General features: G+C 52.6%; 1 pseudogene across 1 annotated transcript in view; it reads right to left on the reverse strand.

The window, feature by feature from the left end:
- Positions 1–18,145, reverse strand: part of LOC147119179 (uncharacterized) — a 50,842-nt pseudogene that overhangs the window by 31,234 nt on the left and 1,463 nt on the right. The window contains exon 2 of the transcript XR_015078000.1: positions 130–926. The product of XR_015078000.1 is annotated as an uncharacterized LOC147119179 (transcript). The remainder of the gene's footprint in view (positions 1–129; positions 927–18,145) is intronic.

Consider the following 18,145-nt stretch of genomic DNA (forward strand, 5'->3'; position numbering starts at 1 on the left):
AGCCCAGTTATAGGGTTAATAATATCAGCAGAAACAAACCCCAAATGTCAGAATGAACATGGTTCAGTCCTGGATGTGATTAACAGCAGCAACAACAGCAGAATCCAACCCCTGCAGTCACTTGTGAACTCGCTGGTGTGTCAGCAGGTGGGATGAGCGAGTGAATCCCTTCCCACACACGGAGCAGGTGAACGGCCTCTCCCCAGTGTGAACTCGCTGGTGCAGCATCAAGCGGGAGGAGTGAGTGAATCCCTTCCCACACACGGGACATTTAACTGGTTTCTCTCCCTTGTGAATCCACTGGTGTTCCATCAGGTTAGCGGACTGAGTGAATCCCTTGCCACACACGGGGCAGGTGAACGGCCTCTCCCCGGTGTGACTGCGTTGGTGTGCCCGCAGGTGGGACGAGCGCCTAAACCTCTTGCCACAGTGAGGGCACTCGAATGGTCTCTCGTCAGTATGAACTATCACGTGCTTCTGCAGGCCAGATGAATTACTGAATCCCTTCCCACACACGGAGCAGGTGAATGACCTCTCCCCAGTGTGAATGTGCTGGTGTCTCAGGAGGTTGGATGAATTATTGAATCTCTTCCCACACACGGAGCAAGTGAACGGCCTCTCCCCGGTGTGACTGCGCCAATGAGTTTCCAGCTGGGATGGGGAACTAAATCCCTTCCCACAGTCCCCACATTTACACAGTTTCTCCCTGGAGTGACTGCATTTGTGGCTCGACAGGCCCGATGATTGGTTGAAGCCTCGTCCACACACCGAGCACGTGTATGGTTTCTGCCCGCTGTGATTGGGGCTTTTTCCTTCCATATTCAAAATCCGAAGATATTCAGTTCCTGGTGAATCGTGTGACTGTCAGATCTTGATGTGATGTATGGTTTGAGTTTCCCGTCTGTAAATCCTCCTCTTCTAATAACCTGTAAAAGGAGTTTACAGAAGTCACTAAGTACAGGATAGGTATTAAGAACAGACAATTCTAGTTTCCATGTAATATTCTTTCCTCTCATTCCCACAAAGCTGCAAATCCCCATCCCACACACTCTCCCTCCTCCCTGTGCTGAAATCCAAACCAATCGCACAATTTCCAACATTTCTTTCCTCTGCTACCAGTTTTCTTTCTTCCTCTGAAGGTGCTGACTCTGGCTGGGTTCAGTTCTGCACTCACTGGTTCCCCTCCCTCTCCTCCCCTGAAGGTGCTGACTCTGGCTGGGTTCAGTTCTGCACTCACTGGTTCCCCTCTCTCTCCTCCGCTAAACGAGCTGACTCTGGCTGGGTTCAGTTCTACACTCACTGGTTCCCCTCCCTCTCCTCCCTGAAGGTGCTGACTCTGGCTGGGTTCAGTTCTGCATTCACTGGTTTCCCCGTCTCTCCTCCCCTGGAGGTGCTGACTCTGGCTGGGTTCAGTTCTGCACTCACTGGTACCCCTCCCTCTCCTCCCCGGAAGGTGCTGACTCTGGCTGGGTTCAGTTCTACACTCCATGGTTCCCCTCCCTCTCCTCCCCGGAAGTTGCTGACTCTGGCTGGGTTCAGTTCTGCACTCACTGGTTCCCCTCCCTCTCCTCCCCTGAAGGTACTGACTCTGGTTGGGTTCAGTTCTACACTCACTGGTTCCCCTCTCTCCTACCCTGAAGGTGCTGACACTGGCTGGGTTCAGTTCTACACTCACTGGTTCCCCTCTCTCCTCCCCTGAAGGTGCTGACTCTGGCTGGGTTCAGTTCTACACTCACTGGTTCCCCTCCCTCTCCTCCCCTTAAGGTGCTGACTCTGGCTGGGTTCAGTTCTACATTCACTGGTTCCCCTCCCTCTCCTCCCCCGCAGGTGCTGACTCTGGCTGGGTTCAATTCTACACTCACTGGTTCCCCTCCCTCTCCTCCCCTGAAGGTGCTGACTCTGGCTGGGTTCAGTTCTACACTCACTGGTTCCCCTCCCTCTCCTCTGCTGAAGGTGCTGACTCTGGCTGGGTTCAGTTCTACATTCACTGGTTCCCCTCCCTCTCCTCCCGTGAAGGTACTGACTCTGGCTGGGTTCAGTTCTACATTCACTGGTTCCCCTCCCTTTCTTCCCCTGAAGGTGCTGACACTGGCTGGGTTCAGTTCTGCACTCAATTCAAATTCAAATTCAAATCGCTTTATTGGCATGATAAGGTACATCTTATGTTGCCAAAGCATCATAATACATTTATGGTTGAACACATAAACGCAGTTCTATTCATACAGTGTATAAACAGGTATATCCCTGAGTGTATAAATATACAATCGCATTATTTATATATACTCTTTTCTTAGTTTGCTGGTTGTCCCTCTGTTCATGGCAAGCTGTAACATAGTGTGCCGCCAGTGTTACACAGCTTCTCTCCTCCCCCAGTAGGTATGGGAGTTTTTGGTTGTCATTCAGATTTCTGAATTCAGGGCATATTTGTGAGAATTTTTGGTAGAAATTCTCCCTGATGCCCTGATATTTTCCACAGGCTGTGAGGAAGTGCATCTCTGTCTCCACTACTCCCTGACTGCAGTGAGAGCATATCCTGTCTTCTCTTGGCAGCCTGGTCTGCCTGTGTCTGTCTTTTTCGATCGCTAGGCTATGTTCGCTAAGTCTGTACCTTGTCAAGGTTCTTCTCAGTTTGTTATCCTTTACCATGGTCAGGTAATCAGCTATGTTGTATTGTCTGTTTAGGGCCAAGTAGCAATTGAGTTTGCTTTGGGTTTTTGTTGTTTCTGCCCAATATGTCAGATATTTTTCCTTTTGCTTAGCGACGATTGTGTTGGGTCGAATTCTTTGTGTTACTCTGTCACTGTCCTGGGGCTGGTTATTGTTAGTAGTTACTTCACTGAGTCCCAGGACTAGTTGACTGAGGGTATTCTTCTTTATGGTCAGCTCTTGGCATTTCAGGGCGTCGTAGTGATAGCATTGGGGGTTGCTCATTTGTAGGTGATTCCAAAATTTGGTGGCTCTTTTTTGGATAGTGATTATTAATGGATATTGGCCTAGTTCCGCCCTGCATGCATTGTTTACTGTTTTCCTTTGAGTCCGGAGGATACTTTTACAGAATTCTGCATGTAGGATCTCAATTGGGTGTTTGTCCCATTTTGCAAATTCTTGTGTTAGCGGTCCCCATACTTCACTGCCATAGAGTGCAATTGGTTCAATTACTGATTTGAAAATTTTGAGCCAAATGCTAATTGGGATTTCTATTTGGATTGATTTTTTGATGGCATAGAAAGCCCTTCTTGCTTTCTCTTTCAGTTCATTCACAGCCAGTTTGAAGTTTCCCGTAGAACTGATTTTTAAGCCCAAGTATGTGTAGTTAGTGGTTTGTTCAATTTTGGTTGTTCCTACTGTGAAATTTATTTTGGGTCCCTGATGTTTGGATCTTTGCTGGAACACAAGGACTTTGGTTTTTTGGGGATTTATTGTCAGGGCCCAAGTCTGGCAGTACGACTCCAGCAGGTCCAGGTTCTGCTGTAGACCCTCCTTAGTTGGTGACAGCAGAACCAGGTCGTCTGCATAGAGGAGGAATTTAACCTTGGATTCATATAGGGTGAGGCTGGGTGCTGTGGATTGTTCAAGTAGTTTTGCCAATTCATTTATGTAAATATTAAAGAGTGTCGGTGAGATTGGCGAGCCCTGCGTCACCCCCCGCCTCTGTGGGAAGTATTTTGTTTGTTTGTCTCCAATCTTAACTGCACATTTGTTGTTTGTATACATTGATTTAATTACATCATATGTTTTTCCTCCTACCCCGCTTTCGATAAGTTTCAGGAATAAACCGTTATGCCAGATGGAGTCGAAAGCCTTCTGGAAATCTATAAAGCATGCGTAGATTTTGCTTTTGTTATGGTGAACGTGTTTGTCAATTAGGGTCTGTAGGGTGAAGATATGATCTGATGTTCTATAGTTTGGCAGGAATCCAATTTGGCTTTTACTCAAGACATTGTGCTCCTCAAGGAAGTTTATAAGTCTTTTGTTTATGATGCTACAGAATACCTTCCCCAGGTTACTGTTTACACAGATGCCTCGATAGTTCTTTGGGTCGATTTTGTCCCCACTTTTGTATATGGGCGTTATGAGTCCTTTGTTCCAGATATCGGGGAAATAACCGACACTCAGAACCAAGTTGAAGAGTTTTAGGATAGCCAGTTTCATTTTGTCGTCTGTGTGTTTAATCATCTCGTTTAGTATGCCGTCTGTCCCGCAAGCTTTTCCTGGTCGCAGGTCCTTGAGTTTTTCAAAAAGTTCTTTTTCTGTTATTATGGAGTCTAGCGGGTTTTGGTTATCTTTTATGGCCATTTCTAGCTTTTCCAGTTTTTTGCATATTTGGTGTTGCTCTGGTCTTAGTGCATTTTTCTGGTATAATTTTTCAAAGTGGTTTACCCATGTGTCCCCATTTTGAATGGCCAATGCGTCGTGTTGTTTTTTGTGTAGTGTATTCAAGTTGTCCCAGAAACAATTGGAATCAATGGATTCCTCCATGGAGCTGAGTGTATTCTTAATATATTGCTCTTTTTTGGTTCTGAGTGTGTTTCTGTATTGTGTTAGTGTCTGACAATAAGTAAGGCGTAATTCCTCGTTTTCTGGATGTCTGTGTTTTTGGTTTGATATTTTTCTAAGTTTTTTCCTCATGTTATGGCAATCTGGGTCAAACCATTTTTCATAGTATTTTGTTTTGGGTTTGTTCTTGCGAGCTTTCAAGTTTGCACTTGTTGCCAAATTATCAAAAATATTGTTTAGGTTAATAACTGCCCGGTTTACGCCTTCTTTATTGTGAGTGTATATGTTATCCAGAAAGGTGTCCAAGAGAGCTTGAGTTGATGCATTGCTAATTGTTTTCTGGTATTTTTCCGTGTCGTTTTTGGCCCATCTGTACGATTTTTTGGTGTTGCACAGTTTACTGGGTTGTGTTTCTATGTTGTTTGTTTCTGTCTTTTTGAGATACATAGTAATTTGACTGTGATCTGACAGTGTTGTTTGTGGTTTGACTGTGAATGCTCTGAAAGAGGGTGGGTCCAAATCTGTAATCATGTAGTCTACTGTGCTGCAGCCAAGAGGTGAGCAATAGGTCGATCTTCCTAGGAGATCTCCTATGAACCTACCATTGACAATGTACAGACCCAAGTTTCGACAGAGCTGCAGTAGCTGTTTTCCGTTGGTATTTGTCTGCTTGTCGCAGTTATGCCTGTATGGAAGGGAAGGGATGTCAAAGTGGTTATTCCCGAATACGTTATTGTTCCCCTGATTATTGGTGAAGTCTGGTTCTTCGCCCGTTCTTGAATTGAGGTCCCCACTGGTTCTCCTCCCTCTCCTCCCCTGATGGTGCTGACTCTGGCTGGGTTCGGTTCGACACTCACTGCTTCCCCTCTCTCTCCTCCCCTGAAGGTGCTGACTCTGGCTGGGTTCAGTTCCACACTCACTGGTTCCCCTCCCTCCCCTCCCCTGAAGGGGCTGACTCTGGCTGGGTTCATAATACACTCACTGGTTCCCCTTCCTCTCCTCCCCTGAAGGTGGTGACTCTGGCTGGGTTCAGTTCTACATTCACTGGTTCCCGTCCCTCTCCTCCCCTGAAGGTACTGACTCTGGCTGGGTTCAGTTCTACACTCACTGGTTCCACTCCCTCTCCTCCCCTGATGGTGCTGACTCTGGCTGGGTTCAGTTCTACACTCACTGGTTCCCCTCCCTCTCCTCCCCTGAAGGTGCTGACTCTGGCTGGGTTCAGTTCCACACTCACTGGTTCCTCTCCCTCTCCTCCCCTGAAGGTACTGACTCTGGCTGGGTTCAGTTCTACACACACTGGTTTCCCCTCCCTCTCCTACTCTGAAGGTGCTGACCCTGGCTGGGTTCAGTTCTACATTCACTGGTTCCCCTCTCCCTCCGCTCCTGAAGGTACTGACTCTGGCTGGGTTCAGTTCTACACTCACTGGTTCCCCTCCCTCTCCTCCCCCGAAGGTGCTGACTCTGGCTGGGTTCAGTTCTACACTCACTGGTTCCCCTCTCTCTCCTCCCCTGAAGGTACTGACTCTGGCTGGGATCAGTTCTACACTCACTGGTTCCCCTCCCTCTCCTCCCCTGAAGGTGCTGACTCTGGCTGGGTTCAGTTCCACACTCACTGGTTCCCCTCTCTCTCCTCCCCTGAAGGTACTGACTCTGGCTGGGATCAGTTCTACACTCACTGGTTCCCCTCCCTCTCCTCCCCTGAAGGTGCTGACTCTGGCTGGGTTCAGTTCCACATTCACTGGTTCCCCTCCCTCTCCTCCCCTGAAGGTGCTGGCTCTGGCTGGTTTCAGTTCCACACTCACTGGTTCCCCTCCCTCTCCTCCCCTGCAGGTGCTGACTCTGGCTGCGTTCAGTTCTACACTCACTGGTTCCTCTCCCTCTCCTCCCCTGAAGGTGCTGACTCTGGCTGGGTTCAGTTCTACACTCACTGGTCCTCCTCCCTCTCCTCCCCTGAAGGTACTGACTCTGGCTGGGTTCAGTTCCACACTCACTGGTTACCCTCCCTCTCCTCCCCTGAAGGTGCTGACTCTGGCTGGGTTCAGTTCTACACTCACTGGTTCCCCTCCCTCTCCTGAAGATGCTGACTCTGGCCAGGTTCAGTTCTACACTTACTGGTTCCCCTCCCTCTCCTCCCCTGAAGGTGCTGACTCTGGCTGGGTTCAGTTCTACACACACTGGTTCCCCTCCCTCTCCTCCGCTGAAGGTGCTGACTCTGGCTGGGTTCAGTTCTACATTCAATGGTTCCCCTCCCTCTCCTCCCCCGCAGGTGCTGACTCTGGCTGGGTTCAGTTCTACACTCGCTGGTTCCCCTCTCTCTCCTCCCCTGAAGGTGCTGACTCTGGCTGGGTTCAGTTCTATACACACACTGGTTCCCCTCCCTCTCCTCCCCTGAAGGTGCTGACTCTGGTGGGTTCAGTTCTACACTCACTGGTTCCCCTCCCTCTCCTCCCCTGAAGGTGCTGACTCTGGCTGGGTTCAGTTCTACACTCACTGTTTCCCCTACCTCTCCTCCCCTGAAAGGTGCTGACCCTGGCTGGGGTCAGTTCTACACTCACTGGTTCCCCTCCCTCTCCTCCCCTGAAGGTGCTGACTCTGGCTGGGTTCAGTTCTACATTCACTGGTTCCCCTCCCTCTCCTCCCCTGAAGGTGCTGACTCTGGCTGGGTTTAGTTCTACACTCACTGGTTCCCCTCCCTCTCCTCCCCTGAAGGTGCTGACTCCAGTCCCCATCCACCACCACCCTCCTCCGCCTGGCTGAGCTTGTTCTCACATTGAACAACTTCTCCTTTAACTCTACTCATTTCCTCCAAATCAAAGGTGTTGCCATGGGTACCCGCATGGGTCCTAGCTATGCCTGCCTTTTCGTGGGCTATGTGGAACACTCTTTGTTCCAGTCCTACTCGGGTCCCCTCCCTCACCTCTTTTTCCGATACATTGATGACTGTATCGGTGCCGTTTCCTGCTCTCGTCCCGAACTTGACAATTTAATTCACTTTGCCTCCAATTTCCACCCTTCCCTCACCTTCACATGGTCCATCTCTGACTCTTCCCTTCCCTTCCTCGACTTCTCCGTCTCCATCTCTGGGGATAGGTTATCGACCAATATTCACTATAAGCCCACTGACTCCCACAGCTACCTGGACAACACTTCCTACCACCCCGCTTCCTGTAAGGACTCGATTCCATTCTCCCAGTTTCTCCGTCTCCGCCGTATCTGCTCCGACGATGCCACCTTCCACACCAGTGCTTCAGACATGTCTTCCTTTTTCCGCAACCGAGGATTCCCCTCTACCGTGGTTGACACTGCCCTCGACCGTGTCAGTTCTATCTCCCGCACTTCTGCCCTCACCCCTGCCCCTCCCTCCCGGAACCACGATAGGGTTCCCCTTGTCCTCACCTTTCACCCCACCAGCCTCCACATTCAACGGATCATCCTCCGGCATTTCCGCTACCTCCAAAGTGATCCCACCACCAAACGTATCTTCCCCTCCCCTCCCCTTTCAGCATTCCGCAGGGACCGCTCCCTCCGAGACACCCTGGTCCACTCCTCCATCACCCCAAACAGCCCTTCCCCTTCGCCTGGCACCTTCCCGTGCAAGCGGAGGAGATGTAACACCTGCCCCTATACCTCTCCCCTTCCCACTGTCCAGGGCCCCAAACACCCCTTCCAGGTGAAACAGCGATTTACTTGTACTTCTTGCAATCTAGTATACTGTATTCACTGCTCACGATGCGGTCTCCTCTACACTGGGGAGACCAAATGCAGATTGGGTGACCGCTTTGCGGAACACCTCCGTTCAGTCCGTAAGGGTGACCCCGAGCTTGCGGTCGCCTGTCATTTTAATTCACCGCTCCATTCCCACTCGGACTTCACCGTCCTTGGCCTCTTGTGTAGTTCCACAGAAGCTCAACGTAAACTCGAGGAACAGCACCTCATCTTCCGATTAGGCACTCTGCAGCCTTCCGGACTCAATATCGAGTGCAACAATTTCAGATCATAACCTCGGACCCTATTTCATTTTTTCTTGTAATTTTTCCACTCCTTTCTCCCCCCGCCCCTTTCCTTTTGTTTCTCTCTCACACCTGGCAGCTATCTCTTGCCCTGCCAGTACACTTTACACCTAATCTCAGCCTATTATCATCTCGTCTGGCTTCTAATACCTTTTATTGTCTCTTTTTTTACTTCTTTTGTCTCTTTTATTCTTTTGTCTGATCGCAGCCCTGCCCCCGATCTATCTTTTCTTTCCAGTTTTGAAGAAGGGTTCGACCCGAAACGTCAACTCAAATTTCTGTCCACGGATGTTGCCTGACCTGCTGAGTTTTTCCAGCATTTTCTGTTGTTATTTCAGTTCTACATTCACTGGTTCCCCTCCCTCTCCTCCCCTGAAGGTGCTGACTCTGGCTAGGTTCAGTTCTACACTCACTGGTTCCTCTCTCTCTCCTCCCCTGAAGGTGCTGACTCTGGCTAGGTTCAGTTCTACACTCACTGGTTCTCCTCTCTCTCCTCCCCTGAAGGTGCTGACTCTGGCTGGGTTCAGTTCTACGCTCACTGGTTCCCCTCTCTCTCCTCCCCTGAGGGTGCTGACTCTGGCTGGGTTCAGTTCGTCACTCACTGGTTCTCCTCCCTCTCCCCTGAAGGTGCTGACTCTAGTGGGTTCAGTTCAATACTCACTGGTTCCCCTCCCTCTCCTCCCCTGAAGGTGCTGACTCTGGTTGGGTTCAGTTCTACACTCACTGGTTCCCCTCTCTCCTCCCCTGAAGGTGCTGACTCTGGCTGGGTTCAGTTCTACACTCACTTGATCCCCTCCCTCCCCTCCCCTGAAGGGGCTGACTCTGGCTGGGTTCAGTTCTACACTCACTGGTTCCCCTTCCTCTCCTCCCCCGCAGGTGCTGACTCTGGCTGGGTTCAGTTCTACACTCACTGGTTCCCCTCTCTCTCCTCCGCTGAAGGTGCTGACTCTGGCTGGGTTCAGTTCGACATTCACTGGTTCCCCTCCCTCTCCTCCCCTGAAGGGGCTGACTCTGGCTGGGTTCAGTTCTACACTCACTGGTTCCCCTCTCTCTCCTCCCCTGAAGGGGCTGACTCTGGCTGGGTTCAGTTCTACACTCACTGGTTCCCCTTCCTCTCCTCCCCCGCAGGTGCTGACTCTGGCTGGGTTCAGTTCTACACTCACTGGTTCCCCTCTCTCTCCTCCCCTGAAGGTGCTGACTCTGGCTGGGTTCAGTTCTACACTCACTGGATCCCCTCCCTCCCCTCCCCTGAAGGGGCTGACTCTGGCTGGGTTCAGTTCTACACTCACTGGTTCCCCTCTCTCTCTCCTCCCCTGAAGGTGCTGACTCTGGCTGGGTTCAGTTCTACACTCACTGGTTCCCCTTCCTCTCCTCCCCCGCAGGTGCTGACTCTGGCTGGGTTCAGTTCGACATTCACTGGTTCCCCTCCCTCTCTTCCCCTGAAGGGGCTGACTCTGGCTGGCTTCAGTTCAACATTCACTGGTACCCCTCCCTCTCTTCCCCTGAAGGTACTGACTCTGGCTGGGTTCAGTTCTACACAGACTGGTTCCCCTCCCTCTCCTCCCCCGCAGGTGCTGACTCTGGCTGGGTTTAGTTCTACACTCACTGGATCCCCTCCCATGAAGGGGCTGACTCTGGCTGGGTTCAGTTCCACACTTACTGGTTCCCCTCCATCTCCTCCCCTGAAGGTGCTGACTCTGGCTGGGTTCAGTTCTACACTCACTGGTTCCCCTCCCTCTCCTCCCCTGAAGGTGCTGACTCCAGTCCCCATCCACCACCACCCTCCTCCGCCTGGCTGAACTTGTTCTCACAGTGAACAACTTCTCCTTTAACTCTACTCATTTCCTCCAAATCAAAGGTGTTGCCATGGGTACCCGCATGGGTCCTAGCTATGCCTGCCTTTTCGTGGGCTATGTGCAACACTCTTTGTTCCAGTCCTACTCGGGTCCCCTCCCTCACCTCTTTTTCCGATACATTGACGACTGTATCGGTGCCGTTTCCTGCTCTCGTCCCGAACTTGACAATTTAATTCACTTTGCCTCCAATTTCCACCCTTCCCTCACCTTCACATGGTCCATCTCTGACTCTTCCCTTCCCTTCCCATGGTCCATCTCTGACTCTTCCCTTCCCTTCCTCGACTTCTCCGTCTCCATCTCTGGGGATAGGTTATCGACCAATATTCACTACAAGCCCACTGACTCCCACAGCTACCTGGACTACACTTCCTCCCACCCCGCTTCCTGTAAGGACTCGATTCCATTCTCCCAGTTTCTCCGCCTCCGCCGTATCTGCTCCGACGATGCCACCTTCCACACCAGTGCTTCAGACATGTCTTCCTTTTTCTGCAACCGAGGATTCCCCTCTACCGTGGTTGACACTGCCCTCGACTGTGTCAGTTCAATCTCCCGCACTTCTGCCCTCACCCTTGCCCCTCCCTCTCGGAACCACGATAGGGTTCCCCTTGTCCTCACCTTTCACCCCACCAGCCTCCACATTCAACGGATCATCCTCCGGCATTTCCGCTAACTCCAAAGTGATCCCACCACCAAACGTATCTTCCCCTCCCCTCCCAGCATTCCGCAGGGACCGCTCCCTCCGAGACACCCTGGTCCACTCCTCCATTACCCCAAACAGCCCTTCCCCTTCGCCTGGCACCTTCCCGTGCAAGCGGAGGAGATGTAACACCTGCCCCTATACCTCTCCCCTTCCCACTGTCCAGGGCCACAAACACCCCTTCCAGGTGAAACAGCGATTTACTTGTACTTCTTGCAATCTAGTATACTGTATTCACTGTTCACTATGCGGTCTCCTCTACATTGGGGAGACCAAACGCAGATTGGGTGACCGCTTTGCGGAACACCTCCGTTCAGTCCGTAAGGGTGACCCCGAGCTTCCGGTCGCCTGTCATTTTAATTCACCGCTCCATTCCCACTCGGACTTCACCGTCCTTGGCCTCTTGCATTGTTCCATAGAAGCTCACCGTAAACTCGAGGAACAGCACCTCATCTTCCGATTAGGCACTCTGCAGCCTTCCGGACTCAATATCGAGTTCAATAATTTCAGATCATAACCTCGGGCCCTATTTCATTTTTTCTTGTAATTTTTCCACTCCTTTCTCCCCCCGCCCCTTTCCTTTTGTTTCTCTCTCACACCTGGCAGCTATCTCTTGCCCTGCCAGTACACTTTACACCTAATCTCAGCCTATTATCATCTCGTCTGGCTTCTAATACCTTTTATTGTCTCTTTTTTACATCTTTTGTGGGTTCAGTTCTACACTCACTGGTTCCCCTCCCTCCCCTCCCCTGAAGGTGCTGACTCGGGTGGGTTCAGTTCTACACTCACTGGTTCCCCTCCCTCTTCTCCCCTGAAGGTGCTGACTCTGGCTGGGTTCAGTTTTACACTCACTGGTTCCCCTCCCTCCCCTCCCCTGAAGGGGCTGACTCTGGCTGGGTTCAGTTCTACACTCACTGGTTCCCCTCTCTCTCCTCCCCTGAGGGTGCTGACTCTGGCTGGGTTCAGTTCTACACTCACTGGTTCCCCTCTCTCTCCTCCCCTGAAGGTGCTGACTCTGGCTGGGTTCAGTTCTACACTCACTGGTTCCCCTCCCTCTCCTGAAGATGCTGACTCTGGCCAGGTTCAGTTCTACACTCACTGGTTTTCCTCCCTCTCCTCCCCTGAAGGTGCTGACTCTGGCTGGGTTCAGTTCTACACTCTCTGGTTCCCCTCCCTCTCCTCCGCTGAAGGTGCTGACTCTGGCTGGGTTCAGTTCTACACTCACTGGTTCCCCTCTCTCTCCTCCCCTGATGGTGCTGACTCTGGCTGGGTTCAGTTCTACATTCACTGGTTCCCCTCCCTCTCCTCCGCTGAAGGTGCTGACTCTGGCTGGGTTCAGTTCTACACTCACTGGTTCCCCTCTCTCTCCTCCCCTGATGGTGCTGACTCTGGCTGGTTTCAGTTCTACACTCACTGGATCCCCTCCCTCCCCTCCCCTGAAGGGGCTCACTCTGGCTGGGTTCAGTTCTACACTCACTGGTTCCTCTCTCTCTCCTCCGCTGAAGGTGCTGACTCTGGCTGAGTTCAGTTCTACACTCACTGGTTCCCCTCCCTCTCCCCTGAAGGTGCTGACTCTGGCTGGGTTCAGTTCTACACTCATTGGTTCCCCTCCCTCTCCTCCCCTGAAGGTACTGACTCTGGCTGGGTTCAGTTCTACACTCACTGGTTCCCCTCCCTCTCCTCCCCTGAAGGGGCTGACTCTGGCTGGGTTCAGTTCTACACTCACTGGTTCCCCTCCCTCTCCTCCCCTGAAGGTGCTGGCTCTGGCTGGTTTCAGTTCTACACTCACTTGATCCCCTCCCTCCCCTCCCCTGAAGGTGCTGACTCTGGCTGGGTTCAGTTCTACACTCACTGGTTCCCCTCCCTCTGCTCCCCTGATGGTGCGTTCCACACTCACTGGTTCCCCTCCCCTGAAGGTGCTGACTCTGGCTGGGTTCAGTTCTACACTCACTGGTTCCCCTCCCTCTCCTCCCCTGAAGGTGGTGACTCTGGCTGGGTTCAGTTCTACACTCACTGGTTCCCCTCCCTCTCCTCCTCTGAAGGTGCTGACTGTGGTAAACCACTGTTATTGTTGTTGACCGTTGTTGTTGTTGTTGCACACTGTTGTATCTAGGCATGCCTCAGCAGGCTCCTCCCCTGGCTCCACCCACAGGCCCAGGTATAAAGGTGACTGCTCTGCAGCCCCCTGCCTTCTTGGAAACCGGTCAACCACAAGAGGCATGCTCTGTTCTTTGTTAATAAAAGCCTTTTAGTTACTCTCTTGACTCTCCGTCTTTTATGAGTAATTGATAGCGCATCAATTTTATGAACAAAAACAAAATGTCGGCACCAAACGCTGAGCAGCAGGCGCTGCTGCATGCCCTCAGACCCTGGACCTAGACCCTGAAGAGGCGGGTTCGTCTACCAAGTTCGCACAATGGCTGCGTTGCTTCAAAGCTTACCTGGAAGCCTCAGCCGTGACACTAGATGGAAACAAACTAAAAATCCTGGCCTCTAAGGTGGGCCACCAAGTCTACACGCTCATCCAGGACGCGACTGCCTACACGGCGGCTATCGATCTGCTAAAAGGACAATACACACGCCCGGTAAATACGGTTTATGCCAGACACCTCCTGAGATCCCGCAAACAGCAGTCTGGGGAATCGTTGGAGGGATTCCTACGGGCACTACAGATACTCGGCCGAGCCTGCGATTGTAAAGAGGTATCGGCCGCGACACACGCGGAGGGACTTATCCGAGACGCTTTCGTTGCGGGCCTCAAATCCGACTACTCCCAGCAGAGACTGCTGGAGAAGGGCGAAATCGACCTGAAGAAGGCAGTGTCCCTCGCGCTCTCGCTAGACGCGGCCCACCGGAATATGGACGCATTCTCCCCTAACCGCTCCGCACCGTGGACGCCGCAACCTTGGGTCATGGGACCCCCGGCACCAACTGCTGCAGCGATGTCCAAGGGCCCGAAATGTTACTTTTGTGGCCAGGCAAAACACCCCAGAGCACGCTGCCCAGCGAAAAACGCTACCTGCTCTGGCTGCGGGAAGAAAGGACACTACGTCAGCGCCTGCAAAGGTAAAACCGCTAACGCCAGCAGCGCCGCGTGTGAACCATGGGGGCAGCCATCTTGTCCGCCATCTTGGACACCTCCAACTCCAATCGCGGGTGAACCGGACTCAACCACCGCCTCGTCTGACGACCACAACGACTCGCTCGACCATACGCTGGCCTCCGTGACGCTGGACCAATCTCTCCCTCACCAACTGTCCAGGTCCATGATGGACATTACGGTAAACGGCCGCGCCACTACCTGCCTTTTCGACAGCGGGAGCACGGAGAGCTTTATCCACCCCGACACGGTGCGCGGTTACTCTCTCCCGGTCCTGCCAACGCGCCATCGGATCTCTATGGCTTCCAAATCCCATTCAGCAGACGTCGGTGGCTACTGTGTAGTGACCCTTTCAGTAAGGGGCACAGAATACAAAAATTTTAAACTTCTTGTCCTGCCCCATCTCTGCGCTGCCGTTCTACTGGGGTTGGATTTTCAGTGGCACCTTAAAAGTGTCACATTAGCGTACGGCGGACCCCTCCCCCCACTCACAGTCTGCAGCCAGCAGCTTTTAAATCGCCCGCCGCGCACCATTTGCAGCCTCTCCACGCTTAAAGTCTCCTCCCCCCCTTGTTCGCTAACCTCACCCGCGACTGTAAGCCCATCGCTACCAAAAGCAGGCGGTACAGTGCCGGGGATAGGAGCTTCATTAAATCCGAAGTAGCAAGACTCCTGAACTAAGGGATTATTGAGGGTAGCACTAGCCCATGGCGAGCACAAGTGGTGGTAGTGAAGACTGGCGAAAAACAGCGCCTAGTTATTGACTACAGCCAGACGATCAATCGCTACACCCAGTTAGATGCATACCCACTCCCCCGCATATCTGACATGGTCAATCAGATAGCACAATACCGGGTGTTCTCGACGATTGATCTGAAGTCGGCATACCACCAGCTCCCCATCAGGGCTGAGGACCGCCAGTACACAGCTTTTGAAGCTGACGGTCGTCTCTACCACTTCCTCCGAGTCCCCTTCGGCGTCACCAACGGGGTTTCGGTCTTCCAAAGGGAGATGGACCGAATGGTTGACCAGAACGCGCTGCAGGCCACCTTCCCCTATCTAGACAACGTCACCATCTGCAGCCACGACCAGCAGGACCATGACGTTAACCTAGAGAAATTCCTCCGTACGGCCCAGCGGCTGAATCTAACATACAAGGACAAATGTATGTTTCGCACCACGCGCCTCGCCATTCTTGGCTGCGTAGTGGAGAACGGAGTCATCGGCCACGACCCCGACAGAATGCGCCCCCTTATGGAGCTCCCCCTCCCCCACTGCCAAAAAGCACTGAAGAGATGCCTAGGGTTTTTCTCTTACTATGCTCAGTGGGTGCCCAGCTATGCGGACAAAGCCAGACCCCTCATCAAGTCCACCTCCTTCCCCCTGACAGCAGAGGCATGTGCAGCCTTCACTCTCATTAAAAAAAGATATTGCGAAGGCCACAATGCATGCAGTGGATGAGTCCATCCCTTTCCAAGTGGAGAGCGACGCATCCGACTTCGCCCTAGCTGCAACCCATAACCAGGCGGGGAGACCCGTGGCATTTTTCTCAAGGACCCTCCAGGGCCCCGAGATTCGACACTCCTCTGTCGAAAAGGAGGCCCAGGCCATTGTGGAAGCGGTGCGACATTGGAGGCATTACCTGGCCGGAAAACGATTTACCCTGCTCACTGACCAGCGTTCAGTAGCTTTTATGTTTAATAATAATCAGAGGGGCAAAATCAAGAACGACAAGATCTTGAGGTGGAGAATTGAACTCTCCACCGACAATTACGATATCTTGTACCGGCCCGGGAAACTCAATGAGCCCCCAGATGCCCTATCACGTGGTACATGCGCCAACGCGCAGGTTGATAGACTGCAGATCCTCCACAATGACCTCTGCCACCCGGGGGTCACCAGGTTCTTCCACTTCATCAAATCCCGTAACCTGCCCTACTCCATCAAGGAGGTCAGGACCATGACCAGGAACTGCCAAATCTGTGCCGAGTGCAAACCGCATTTTTATAGGCCAGACAGAGCAAGCCTGATCAAGGCCACTCGCCCCTTAGCGTCGATTTTAAAGGGCCCCTCCCCTCCTCTGACCGCAACGTGTACTTCCTCAACATAATTGATGAGTACTCCCGTTTCCCGTTTGCCACCCCGTGCCCAGACATGACCAGTACCACGGTCATTAAATGTCTGAATGACCTTTTCGCCTTGTTCGGCTTCCCTAGCTATATCCATAGTGACCGGGGCTCACCCTTTATGAGCGACGAACTCCGTCAGTACCTGCTCACGAGAGGTATTGTTACAAGCAGAACCACCAGCTACAACCCCCGGGGGAACGGCCAGGTGGAAAGAGAGAACGCGACGGTTTGGAAGGCCGTCCTCTTAAACTTAAAATCTAAGGGCCTTCCGACCTCTCGTTGACAGGAGGTCCTCCCTGCGGCGCTCCACTCCATTCGGTCACTGCTTTGTACGGCCACCAATGCCACCCCCCATGAAAAAATGTTCACTTTCCCCAGGAAGTCCACATCGGGGACCTCGCTACCGACATGGCTGACGTCTCCAGGACCCGTCCTACTGCGGAAGCACGTGAGGTCCCATAAAACGGACCTCCTGGTCGAGAGGGTGAGCCTCCTCCACGCCAACCCCCAGTATGCTTACGTGGCGTACCCGGACGGGCGGGAGGACACAGTCTCCATACGAGACCTCGCACCTTCGGGTGCCCCTGAAACACTACCATTGCCATCCACCACTACCCACAACCCAACCCCGGTAGACGGCATGCCGCAGCCCCAGGACCCGTCATTGACCACCCAACCACTCAATGAGACGCCAGATTCAAGGTTGGATGCTGCACCATCACCGCCTCCACCACGACGATCAGGACGGCATACAAGGCCACCTGATAGACTTACTTACACGAACCTTTAGTACACTTCACCCCGCCGGACTCAATTTTAAACAAGGGGTGAATGTGGTAAACCACTGTTATTGTTGTTCACCATTGTTGTTGTTGCACACTGTTGTATCTTGGCATGCCTCAGCATGCCGCTGCTGGCTCCGCCCCTGGCTCCACCCACAGGCTCAGGTATAAAGGTGACTGCTCTGCAGCCCCCTGCCTTCTTGGAAACCAGTCAACCACAAGAGGCATGCTCTGTTCTTTGTTAATAAAAGCCTTTTAGTTACTCTCCGTCCTTTATGAGTAATTGATAGCACATCACTGACTCTGGCTGCGTTCAGTTCTACACTCACTGGTTCCCCTCTCTCTCCTCCCCTGAAGGTGCTGACTCTGGCTGGGTTCAGTTCTACACTCACTGGTTCCCCTCCCTCACTTCCCCTGAAGGTACTGACTCTCGCTGGGTTCAGTTGTACACTCACTGGTTCCTCTCACTCTCCTCCCCTGAAGGTGCTGACTCTGGCTGGGTTCAGTTCAACATTCACTGGTTCCCCTCCCTCTCCTCCCCTGAAGGTGCTAACTCTGGCTGAGTTCAGTTCTACACTCACTGGTTTCCCTCCCTCGCCTCCCCTGAAGATGCTGACTCTGGCTGGGTTCAGTTCTACACTCACTGGTTCCCCTCCCTCTCCTCCCCTGAAGGTGCTGACTCTGGCTGGGTTCAGTTCGATACTCACTGGTTCCCCTCCCTCTCCTCCCTGAAGGTGCTGACTCTGGCTGGGTTCAATTCTACACTCACTGGTTCCCCTCCCTCTCCTCCCCTGAAGGTGCTGACTCTGGCAGGGTTCAGTTCTGCACTCACTGGTTCCCCTTCCTCTCCTCCCCTGAAGGTACTGACTCTGGCTAGGTTCAGTTCTACACTCACTGGTTCCCCTCTCCTCCCTGAAGGTGCTGACTCTGGCTGGGTTCAGTTCTACATTCACTGGTTCCCCTCCCTCTCCTCCCCTGAAGGTGCTGACTCTGGCAGGGTTCAGTTCTGCACTCACTGGTTCCCCTTCCTCTCCTCCCCTGAAGGTACTGACTCTGGCTAGGTTCAGTTCTACA

Source organism: Somniosus microcephalus, chromosome 4, assembly GCF_052327205.1.
Source record: "Somniosus microcephalus isolate GS21.2 chromosome 4, FLI_Smic_1.0, whole genome shotgun sequence".
NCBI classification, from domain to species: Eukaryota; Metazoa; Chordata; class Chondrichthyes; order Squaliformes; family Somniosidae; genus Somniosus; species Somniosus microcephalus.